An 11,008-nucleotide genomic window follows, 5' to 3' on the forward strand; every position below is an offset into this window, starting at 1 on the left:
CAGCCCAAGCCAAATATTATACACGCAATTGCTTCAGTTTGGCTGTTGAGTTTGAATGAGTTTAAATTGCTGAAACTCAGCCCCAGGGAGGAGCTTGTTGATCTCCTTTTGTAGTAACGTATACGGTTTTGCTTTTTGAGAATTTCTACAAATCTCTATTTATATTCACAGTTTCTTTAGAAGTGATTAATTGTTGTTAGTTACTCTGCATAAAACCCTAATTTCATCTATAAAGTAGGGTCTTTATATAGTATAAAGGAAAGGTCTCAAATACTTTCTTTTTCTTCAGGAAAGATGTTCTTTTTTGGCAGAACAGAAGCACTAGCTCCTCTGTTTCAACAAGAAATTCCAAAGATATGAGATTCTGTTATTCTGAGGTTTCTGTTCTCCTCTGAAATGTAAGTAGCAGTTACAGTCTTCTTGCAGTGAAATAACAATAGATCTGCAGTCCATGCTGCTCATATGTGTCAACAGACTTTATGGTACATTGTGCAATGCACTACATTCAATAGAATTTGTACAAATTTGTAGTTATTGCACTTCTTGCAAACTAACAATATAGATTTTTATAGACGACTGTGGAGAAACAGGGAGTCATGACTGAAGAGAACTTTATTAATCCATTGTTTAAAAAATAATCTGCAGTAGTGTCAGCCACAGACTTCTGAGTAACAAATCCAAGTAAATCGCTTGGTTTGCTTTTGGATACCAGCATTCCAGAGGCAAAGAGACCAAATTAAGTTAGAGTCATAAGTGTCAGTTATTCCACACAGTCAAAACAAATCATCAATTGACTACACACATTCATTGAGCGTTAAGAGAGTCAGGATATAGCTCACGCATTAACCGAGATGAAATTACACCTGTTTGTTAGAAAAATGTGTTGGTTTTGTTTATCAGTAGGGTAATATAACCAGTATAAATTCATGCTTAATATTAACTGGTTTAGCAGAGAGAGAGTATGTTCACTCCTACCGCAGTGTGCAACTCACAGGCTACTGGTACTGGTGTTTTGATACCTGGATATTAATAGACTCTACAAGCAATGGGACTTTGCTACGATTTTTCTCCATCTTTCCTTGTAAAGAGAGTTCTGAGGTTATGAGGCTACACGTGTATTCAAGGAAGTATGGCTGCATCTCTCTGCTCAGTCCCAGACTTACTCCAGCTTCTTGCAAAATGTAATGGAGTTCAGATCACAGGCACATGAAAGTTACTGCAAGATAGGGAAGAATGTGATCTTATACTGTCAGCTATTCCACAGTAACAACCTGTGTCTTCAATACATATGAGATAATTTATGTTTTTGCAGCGAGAAGTGCACGCACACGGGCAGTTTCTACTGGATTTACTGTGTGGCAGCTTTCTGAGGCTCACGTCACAGAAATTTGTGGACAGAAACTCTTAGGTGTCCATCATCCATTTAAAGGAGCAAAATGTTTACATATTTCTGGGGATCTGGTCCTTATTTTTTTTCAATAGTTCAAGACCTTCTTTGCATAAAGAAATAGTACATATGCCCTTGGCTCGAAAGGATAACAAAAGAATAAGCCTATGAACACTCCATAAGGTCATAGTTGTCATGGTGAAAGGATTGCAAAATCATAGAAAAATTACTTGCATAGTATAAAACTAGTAACTAGGATGCCAGGTTTTTAACTGGTATTCTCCAGTTAAGATGATGGGAATGAAAAAACGAAAAGGGTGAGGGCAGAGGAGCCAGTACGGAGATAAAACCATAAGCAATCCAGTGTGGGTCGCTCCTCTGACTAAAAGGAACAATGTTCTTCCAAAGGCCCATGTCCTCATGTAGCTACCTCAGCTCTTTTTCTGTTGCTGCCCTACAACATCCATGGGCAGAAAAATTAAGCTTTTTGCGAGAGATAACAGAGGTAATGGATGTACTGCCAGCCCACCCTGCTGTGGCAATTTGGAGAGGACGATGCGTTACGCACCATCTTATTTGCTGTTGTGATAAGCTTCAGACGTGTACCATTATTTACTACATGAGGCTGAGAAAATAACACAGGTTACCAATTCTGTTGAAGAGAGATTGCAATAATAGAAATGAACACAGGGAAGAAGAGATGCAGACAGCTCTTACTGTGAGTCTCAATAAATAAACTAAACAGAGAGGATAAAAGGTCAATAATGAAAATTACTTATGAAGAATCCCCTGCACCACAGAACATTAATTAGGAAAAATACAAAGAAAAAAAAATCAACCTCACCCCCCCCCAAACTGTGCAAAACACAAGTATCTGCACTTTCAAAAGTACATATTTTAACACTGTAAGTCCTTACCAGAAAGCAAACCGTTAAACTGATCCAACAGTCATAGCTCTGGCAGAAGAAATCTAGCAGACTGAAGAAATCGCACACTAAATCATATACAGCTCCCTTCAGCCACCTGCATATCTACCAAATGTGGTTCACTCATTTTCAGTTTGGCACAGCTGTTCTCAACTTTGAAGGACCTGCAACGAAGGTGACTGACAGGAGCTGTTCTATTTCCAACCATGAAGTCTCAGCATACCTAAAAAGAATGTCTTTGCCCATCAATCGAGGTATACATTTAAGATGAATCTGTCTTCACAGTGGATCTCCACAGATGGCAAGGGACGCTTTGCACAGGGAGGGGCAGTCTAGTGCTCTTCTGGTGATTGAATTTGGAATTTTCAGAACAGTAAAGCAGTTAAGGCTCAACAGGATTTCGATTGTCTTCGATTGCTTTGAAAAATCCCTGTCCCGATTCTTAGTCCGATTACTGAAACCTGCTTTGTACCTGTTGCATCCAACGTTATGTAATGGAAAAATAGGATAGCCAAGAATTAACGCTATTGCTGTCCAATGCATCTTGATTTTCATTTCTTTCCTTTACTGATGTTCTTTCCTCATCCTACCACAGCGCATAGTGCAGAAATATAATCTGGTAAAAGATAACACATTGCACCTTTCTGATACACAACTACAACCATTCTCCATACAAATCTAGCTCTCAGTAGGAAAAAAGCTAGGTCTCCTAACTAGCGACACTTCTAGATTGAAGCCAAACATGTATCATTTGTACCCAGTCTCTGCTTCAACTTCTTGGAAAAAAATGAGCTCTTATCTGACAAAGAATAGATAATATTGCAAGCTGCCTTGCAAATGCAAAATTTACCAAGTCTAAGACGGTCAATTCAAGCTGCCTTTACCTATGTGCCTGGGGATCCAAAAGCTTTAGGCAATATCTGGTCTCATCCCTGGCAAGCGTGCAAGCATGATTGCTTAATCTCGGGCTGCTTTAATCCCAGGAAAGATGGAGTTTGCAAACCAAGCTTGTACAGCCAGGCATGACTCATTTATTAAGGATAAGGAGTCCAGGGAAATCAGGTGTGACTCATAGTAAGGATTAGCTACTTTTAAATCAGTTCTTACCTACGCAGTTAGGTAGAATTTGTTTTCTTTTGTTAAAATCAAGGAAGGTGATATTACCTAACAGCAAGAACGCAGTCTTCATTTGAAGAGGCCAAGCACTCACATCCAGATTTTACTATTAGCTGCACTGCACAGGATGGTGTAAACTAGGGATAGAATACTACCAGCTGTTAACTTGAACTGCTTATTAAGGCAAATCTTTAGCATATTCCTCACCAAAATGATTTTCCAGTACCAAAATTTGGGTAGTACACAAAATAAATAATCCTAACTTTAGGCTAGAGCAACAAAAGATTAAAGGCATGTTAAAGCCTAAAGAGCTTAAATTCTGCCTAGTCGCTGCCTGAAGCCTATATGAACTCTGCTTTATGTATTAAAGCCTCTCAGGGGCCCCAAATCCTCTTTGTGGACATGTCCTTGATTGTCCAAATCCTGTGGCTGCAATGCCTATCTCAAACTGAAACACCCATCAAGTTCAGAACGAATAGGTATACCTTTACCTGTTTGTAAAGCATAAGCAGATTTACTGGATTAGGCATGAGAGTATTAATAGAGCAGGCTACATTTAAAGCCACAGTGAGCAGAGAAGCCATTTCTATCGTTAAACAGCACTGTTCATCGTTGGATGACGTGGCTTTCCTCAGCCACAGCAGTCAGAGCCACGTCTCCCCCTCAACTCTCTTCTGAAGGGGTACTTTTAACTTTTAAACTACAGGTCATTCTGGAAGTCAAGATGGGGCACTTCCAATTACTATTGCTATCACTGTTTCGCCCATGAGGGACAGCTATTTAGCTGGACCTGGTCATTCAAATTAAGGCTGAGATAGTTCAAATGACTCGCCTGTCTGCAAATTTGACTGCCTCTACTTTCTATAGATAGCCTACAACATAATCCACTTCCTAAGCATAGCCTGTAGTGCCCTTCATTTTCTGTGCTGAGGCTCCTTACCTATAATGCGTAGCCCTGCAAAACACTGCGATAGTTCTCATGCAACGGAACTACCACGAGGGCTTGCAGTTTTTGAAGTCACGGAGAAGCATGCAACGAGGAAGCACCTCTGCAGCATGCAGCCAACAATATCACGTTACGCGCGAGACTGGGCTGCGGAGCCTTCACCACGCTTCGTCACCGAGATGCCACTGCTGCCTCATTCCCGTCCCCCAGTTGTGGACAATAGTGTGAGAAAGACTATTCTCTTTAGAAGTTTTTTTATATCCATATTTATGTTAGCACTGACTAATAGTTACTGTAGTGCTGTGGAAACAGAAGGGAGTTCAGGAACTTAGAACGATGCAGAAGTGTGGAAACAGGAACTGTAGCTTGTCGTTCTTCTACAAATGGTACTAGTAAATGGATCCTATGAATGCATCTAAATTCTCAAAGATGGTTTTGGGATTTGGGGCCTACTGGACCACTCACCAATTGCTTCACAGACCGTAATTGAAACGATAACCTTTCTCGTATAATAGCGCTGTGTTTGTCCTTCCTCAGAAGAGGGAGAGCTCAGCCTATTCCACCACGATCTACAAAAACCACCTTCCATTTTCTTATGAATGCTGGAGACTTCTGGGATGTCTACATTTCCTCAAGACATAGACTTCACAGGAAGTAAGCACAAGCACCCTTCTTAAACCACATGTACAACTTCGCTTGGTAAACCCAATTTACTGCCAGCGCTACCTAGAAAATTCAGTAAGCTGAGGACAGATAGACTTGCTGTCGTAACAGAGAGCAAAGCGGACATGCTGGCAGCATAGAATCAACCAGACTTTGTGCATACCCAAAGCCTGCTGCCTTGCAGCCCTCTCCCATGCCTGACTGGGTATTTCACCCAGAACACGTTGTCACCAAGTCTGCAGCAGAAGCCAAACTTACAACATGCTGTGTTCAGATGTACCATACTAACAGAGGCCCAGGGGATATTTATTTGATCAATTTTCCCTTTACTGCTGCAGTTACAAGTAAAACAGCAGATTGCCATGTGACAAGAGAGATTGTACAATGGTTAACAGCAGCATTTGTTGTGCGTGCGCGCGTGTGTGTGTGTCCCAGTGCTGTTGGGGTTCAAGTGTTCAACCTGACATAGCAATTTTACTTCAGTTTTATATGGAACTAGGACTGCTATATGATATTTTTGTGTAGATATGCTCGCATAACTGCCTGATACTACAGAACTGTATTTATACCTGGGTTTTGAACAAGTAGGATGGCATCTACTGCAGCTGACCACGTTCATGCAAAATGCTGACAACAGGCAGCAAGCGGTGTAGCAACACTTGTAACAGCCACCTGAAGATCAGATGCTGTACTAACACCCAAAAGCATTGGTAAGAGCCAACTGCAGAAAATCAAAAGCAACTTTGAACTCCTTCATGAATACATTCAAATAGTTCTGTGTTGACAGCATCAATTTCATCTACCAGTTTCTTGCATTTGCTCTAAGAGATTCACATACTCTCATTTTGCATTGAGCAGCAGTTACCAAATGAAGGTCTCTCTCTCCAGTGGATTGTGCTCTGAGGCTACTCGCTATTCAGCTAGAATCACACTATTGGGTGTTGTCAGCATGGCTTCTTCAGCTTCAGCGGGGTTACTGTAGCCAACCCAAACAGAGATACTTGGTTTAAGTATGTTTATTAACACTTTGGAAACAGGAGAAAAAGGGGAAGTATTGGAATCTGGACAAAGATCACAAGATTTATGATCACAGAACGATTGAGGTTGGAAGGGACCTCTGGAGGTCATCTGGTCCAACCTCCCCTGCTCCAGCAGGGCCACCTACAGCCAGTTGTCCAGGCCCATGTCCAGAGAGCTTTTGAGTATCTCCAAGAATGGAGGCTCCACCACCTCTCTAGGCAACCTGTGCCAGCGCTTGGTCACCCTCACAGTAACATGGTGTTTCCTGATGTTCAGAGGGAACCTCCTGTGTTAGTTTGTGCCGTTGCCTCTGGTCCTGTCACTGGGCATCACTGAAAAGGGCCTGGCTCCATCCTCTTTGCACCCTCCCTTCAGGTATTTATGTACATTGATGAGATTCCCCTGAGCCTTCTCTTCTCCAGGCTGAACAGTCCTGGCTCTTTCAGCCTTTCTTCATAGGAGATGCTCCAGTCCCCTCATCGTCTTCGTGTCCCTTTGCTGGACTCTCTCCTGTAGCCCCGTATCTCTCTTGCCCTGGGGAGCCCAGAACTGGACACAGTACTACAGGTGTAATGAAAATTACAAGGTAAAACTTTACACTTAAAATAAAAGAACAAGAGAAGAGGAAGCATAAAACTGAGAAATCTAACAAAGAAAAAAAAAATTAAATATCCAAAAGTATAGAGAAGCAATACATTACTATCACATCTCAAGAAAAAAACAGCAAAAAAGAAGAAATTGATCCAGGTATAGAAAAGAAGCGTTGAGTCAGCATTATATTCTAAGCTGAGTATTTGTGCATGAATGTTCTTTGTTGTGTTACCGTCTTTCCTTCTCTACAAGTGAATGGCAAAAAGATACAGACCTGGCATGACATCATTATGCTCAACACCTCACATTATGACAATTCCTCACAGTTTTCCAATGGCAGGAGCTTTTGACCAGTAGCAAGGTGAACTGAATTAGGACCAGTCACCTGAAAGTGAAGGATATTATGCTTCTCCCATGACTGCTACTCTCTCTGGCTTGTTTCCATAGCAGTGTTCACAGAAAACAGAACAAACGAACAAGACAATAACAACGCACACAATGCAAAGAAGCTTCAAACAAAACGCAGGAAGCCTATTTTACGGCCGTCTTAATTTCACTTTAAATTATGCTAGTACAGAACATGGAACGGAAACAATTTAAAATCTCTAATTTTAAATTTAGAGGGTAAAAGAAAACTGAGCTTACGATGGTGCTGTTTTATGTCAGGGACAGAAGGGCTCTGTGGGACTTGGGGCGCAGAATAACTGAGGGTATTACCATCTATTCCCTGCTCACCACAGGCTTACTAAGGCAACTTTGGGCAAGTTACCATATCTGCTTCATCAGTGAAATGGAGCTAGGATTTTTCTGCCTCATAGGCAAGACTAAAATTAATGTCTATAAACTACCTGAATAGTCAGGAGTTTTATATTCAATATTAAAATTAATAGAAGGATTTTTAAGCAGGTAGAATGTAAAAGAAAAAAAAACCACCTTCCACTAACAAATTCTGAGCTATTACCTAAACCACATATAAAATCCCTCTAGAAAAAAAGTATGAATCCATTTAATTACTTCCCTAACTTGTGACGTTTACTTATTATTTCTTGCCCTCCAGAGTATACATGCAATTCTACACATCTTTCCAGAACAGTAAACAACTCAAGAAGTTTCCATGACTGAACATAAGAGTGGTCAAACAAGAGAAGGGCTTGTTTGTGCCTGGGAGCATGGGAGGCAGAAAGAAAAGAAACAATTAAGACAAACCAGGTTAGTAAGGAAGGCACTTATTAAAGAAAAAAAGAGCACTTGCAATAATTTATTTCCTCTTCCTTTAGTTCTCAAAGGCAAGCAAGGGAGAAGTGAGATTTTCTTGGAAGATGGAATGAGGTCAAGGAGTTAACTCATACATGTACTCATCAAGACCTTTCCAAAAATAATGGAAAGTGTAAAAGGGAAGACTTTTTCGTGGAGAAAAAAGGATTTGAAAGAATCATCCAGACAGTTGTAACTGATAAAAAGCAGAAAATATGGAATGTGACCAATCTGTAACAGTGTGATATGAGCCCTTAAATGCAGGAATAGAAAACTGAAGCAATCCGTAGTGCATCAACAGAGCATGTTAAAAAGGGAGTTAGCATCCAAAAGAAAGGACGAGTAAGGAAGTAAGGAAGAAAAGTAGGAGTGACGTATGCCTAAGTTTTAGCTTGAAGTGTTTGGCAAGTTCAAAGCACATGAGTGGTAAAACAAGATTAAGAAAAACAGTTTAATGCAGTATCAGGAAACACTGTAGGTTTAGGGGGGGTTCAGAGCATGAGTTCTTCCACATGTGTATTCACATATAGGTATCTGCATAATTAGCAGTTTGATGATACTGATGTACTGAAATACTGAAGAAATCCGCTGCACAGACAATTACTTCGGCATTCAAGTGTGCCAAATAAATGCAAAGATGTAATGTGAAAGCAACGGCAAATGCATACTAATTTAGGAGAACAGAGCTCCCTCAGTCCTCCAAAGGTGAGGGTGTCGCAGAGGTAGATTGCTGACATCAGTGGAGACCTTGAGCAGCCTTAAATTTTAGTGTGAACTTCAATCCCATTATAACTAATTCTTATATCACATTTTTTTCTGTAAAGAGGAGAAAGTTGTGCAGCATAAGAGTAAGAAGCAACTAATTCACATTATATTTAGATCATAAATTTTATGGTGACAGAATGAATGTTTTTTTCTGTAGTTTCGTAACGCCTATTGTAAAGAGCCCAGGAGCCAATGAGTATAAAATGCAAAAGTTATTATGATCTGCCTACGTAGCAACATTAGGAAGGGTTAACCAACACCCCGATATAAGTGCTTTTACACGAAAAATAAAGAATTTACAGTTACTTTGTGGACAAGCCCTTATTAATATTTCGTAGACAACACAAAACCAACATACATATACAGCACAGAAGATCCTAACCCAAAATTTTGTAATAAGAACACGTGAAGATTTGTAAGGTTCTCCTACTTGCACGTGCTATAAAGCTTATTAAAAAAACCCCACAAACAGCAATTGACTGAAATGAAGGTTTTCTTAACGTCTCAATGAAAGCACGAAACTGCACAGACCACAACAGGTGGCAAATGATGAACTACGCTCACTTGTGTGTCCATTTTCATTAACACGCTTACATATTGTTGATTAGCAAATACTAGACTCACACCTATGAAAATAAAAATCTGACTCTTAAATATATGCTATTAACACTAAACCTACAATATTATGTCTATAAAAAACATTTTTTAAAGTACACCTGTAAAACAAAACATACATTTCTATAGTTAAGAAAAATAAAATTAAGAAAAAAATTATTCAAAACTTCCCCTAATGTGTGCTCCATTAACTCAGTCTTGTATACAATAGAGAATAAATTAAAAGGTAAATTATTGTGAACACCACGCTTTCCAAAGAGATAAAATAAAGACAACACTGGATTATATAAACAGTTTGGCAATCTACATACTACATTTGAATTCTAGTCAGAAACTTTGGGAGTGACTTCTCATCTATTTATATAAAATAGATGCCAAATGAATTATATTTACTATGACTTACTGCATGTATGGTAGCTTTCACATAATTTGGTTTCCTGAAGTTATAATGAATAAATAAAGTTTTGCAACAGAGCTTACAGACGGCAAAACTGAGACTGAAAAATTGTCAAAACAATGTTCAAATGCTAATTACCACGTTCCACCAAGCTAGTGAACAGAGCAGTAAATGTTCCATAATTACTTTCTTTTCAATAGTTCAAAAACTGTCCCTCTTTTAAGCTTGATAGGTAACTTAACCTCATTGGAAAGAGCAACTTCATTTAGAGAAAAGAATGCAAGGGAATATAAGAGTTGATAAATATTATGGGGAAAGAAATGTGTATCAATCCCCTTGACTTGGTCAAGTGCACTCTTGCATCAGATTTGAAACTGTAACCCTTTTCCATATCTTATCATAAAACTGTGGCTGCAACATGAAAATGGATAGCCACGGCAGGCCACCCTTCTCTTTCAAGGTGTATCTGTTCATCAAATTCACACCTCTACCTTATCAGGACGTAATCAATCAAGCAGCAGCTGGGAATTTAAAAACCAAAATTGTCACACGCAATAAATTCTCCTAACTTGGCAGCACTGGGTGTATATGGGCTGAAAGGCTTTGCTGACACACCAGAGTAGCTTGAGTGCTGGAAACAGTGCAGTTACGTTAGCGCAGCTCTCCACTCATTTGTCCCATCGTGCTAAGATGGCTATGTTATTCCATGTTGTATTTTATAACATACTTAATATGGCATATGCTAGCTACCAACCCAATAAGCAAAATTTAAGGCACATTTTGTGTCTGTGCTTTGATTACAAGCTCCTTGGAACAGCAATTCTTCCTAAATGTCATAAACTAGTATTTTTGGCAGAAGGCAATCCTGTAAGATATTTCAATTCTTTGTCCATTCTTCCTGACTATACAATTCTATTATCCAATTTACTTTTGTCTAAGTTGAAAGAACACACACCAAGATGCATCTAAGGGACATAACAACAACAAAAAAATCATGACCACATGAGAACAATAAACTGTAAGGTGATTAGTATTTTTAAAGTGCTATTGTTAAATATATAAAATGAAAGAGACGGCACGCGATTCAAAAGCAAATTGAATATGAAAGTAAGAGAGACAAACGGACTTAGTCTTCCTAAACTCATGATGAAAAAGACAGACTGGTAGTACATTGTCTCCTCCTGTCATTAAATAAAGAAAATTGTAATCTGCACCCTAATCCTCTTAAGTTCATCACAGGACCACACAAGGACTGACAAAATATGTATATTCAAAATACATTAGCAGATGCTGTTATTCTTTACTCCAATACTGAAAATGAAGTTTTG

Source organism: Pygoscelis adeliae, unplaced genomic scaffold (assembly GCF_000699105.1).
Source record: "Pygoscelis adeliae isolate BGI_AS28 unplaced genomic scaffold, ASM69910v1 Scaffold186, whole genome shotgun sequence".
Classification (NCBI taxonomy): domain Eukaryota; kingdom Metazoa; phylum Chordata; class Aves; order Sphenisciformes; family Spheniscidae; genus Pygoscelis; species Pygoscelis adeliae.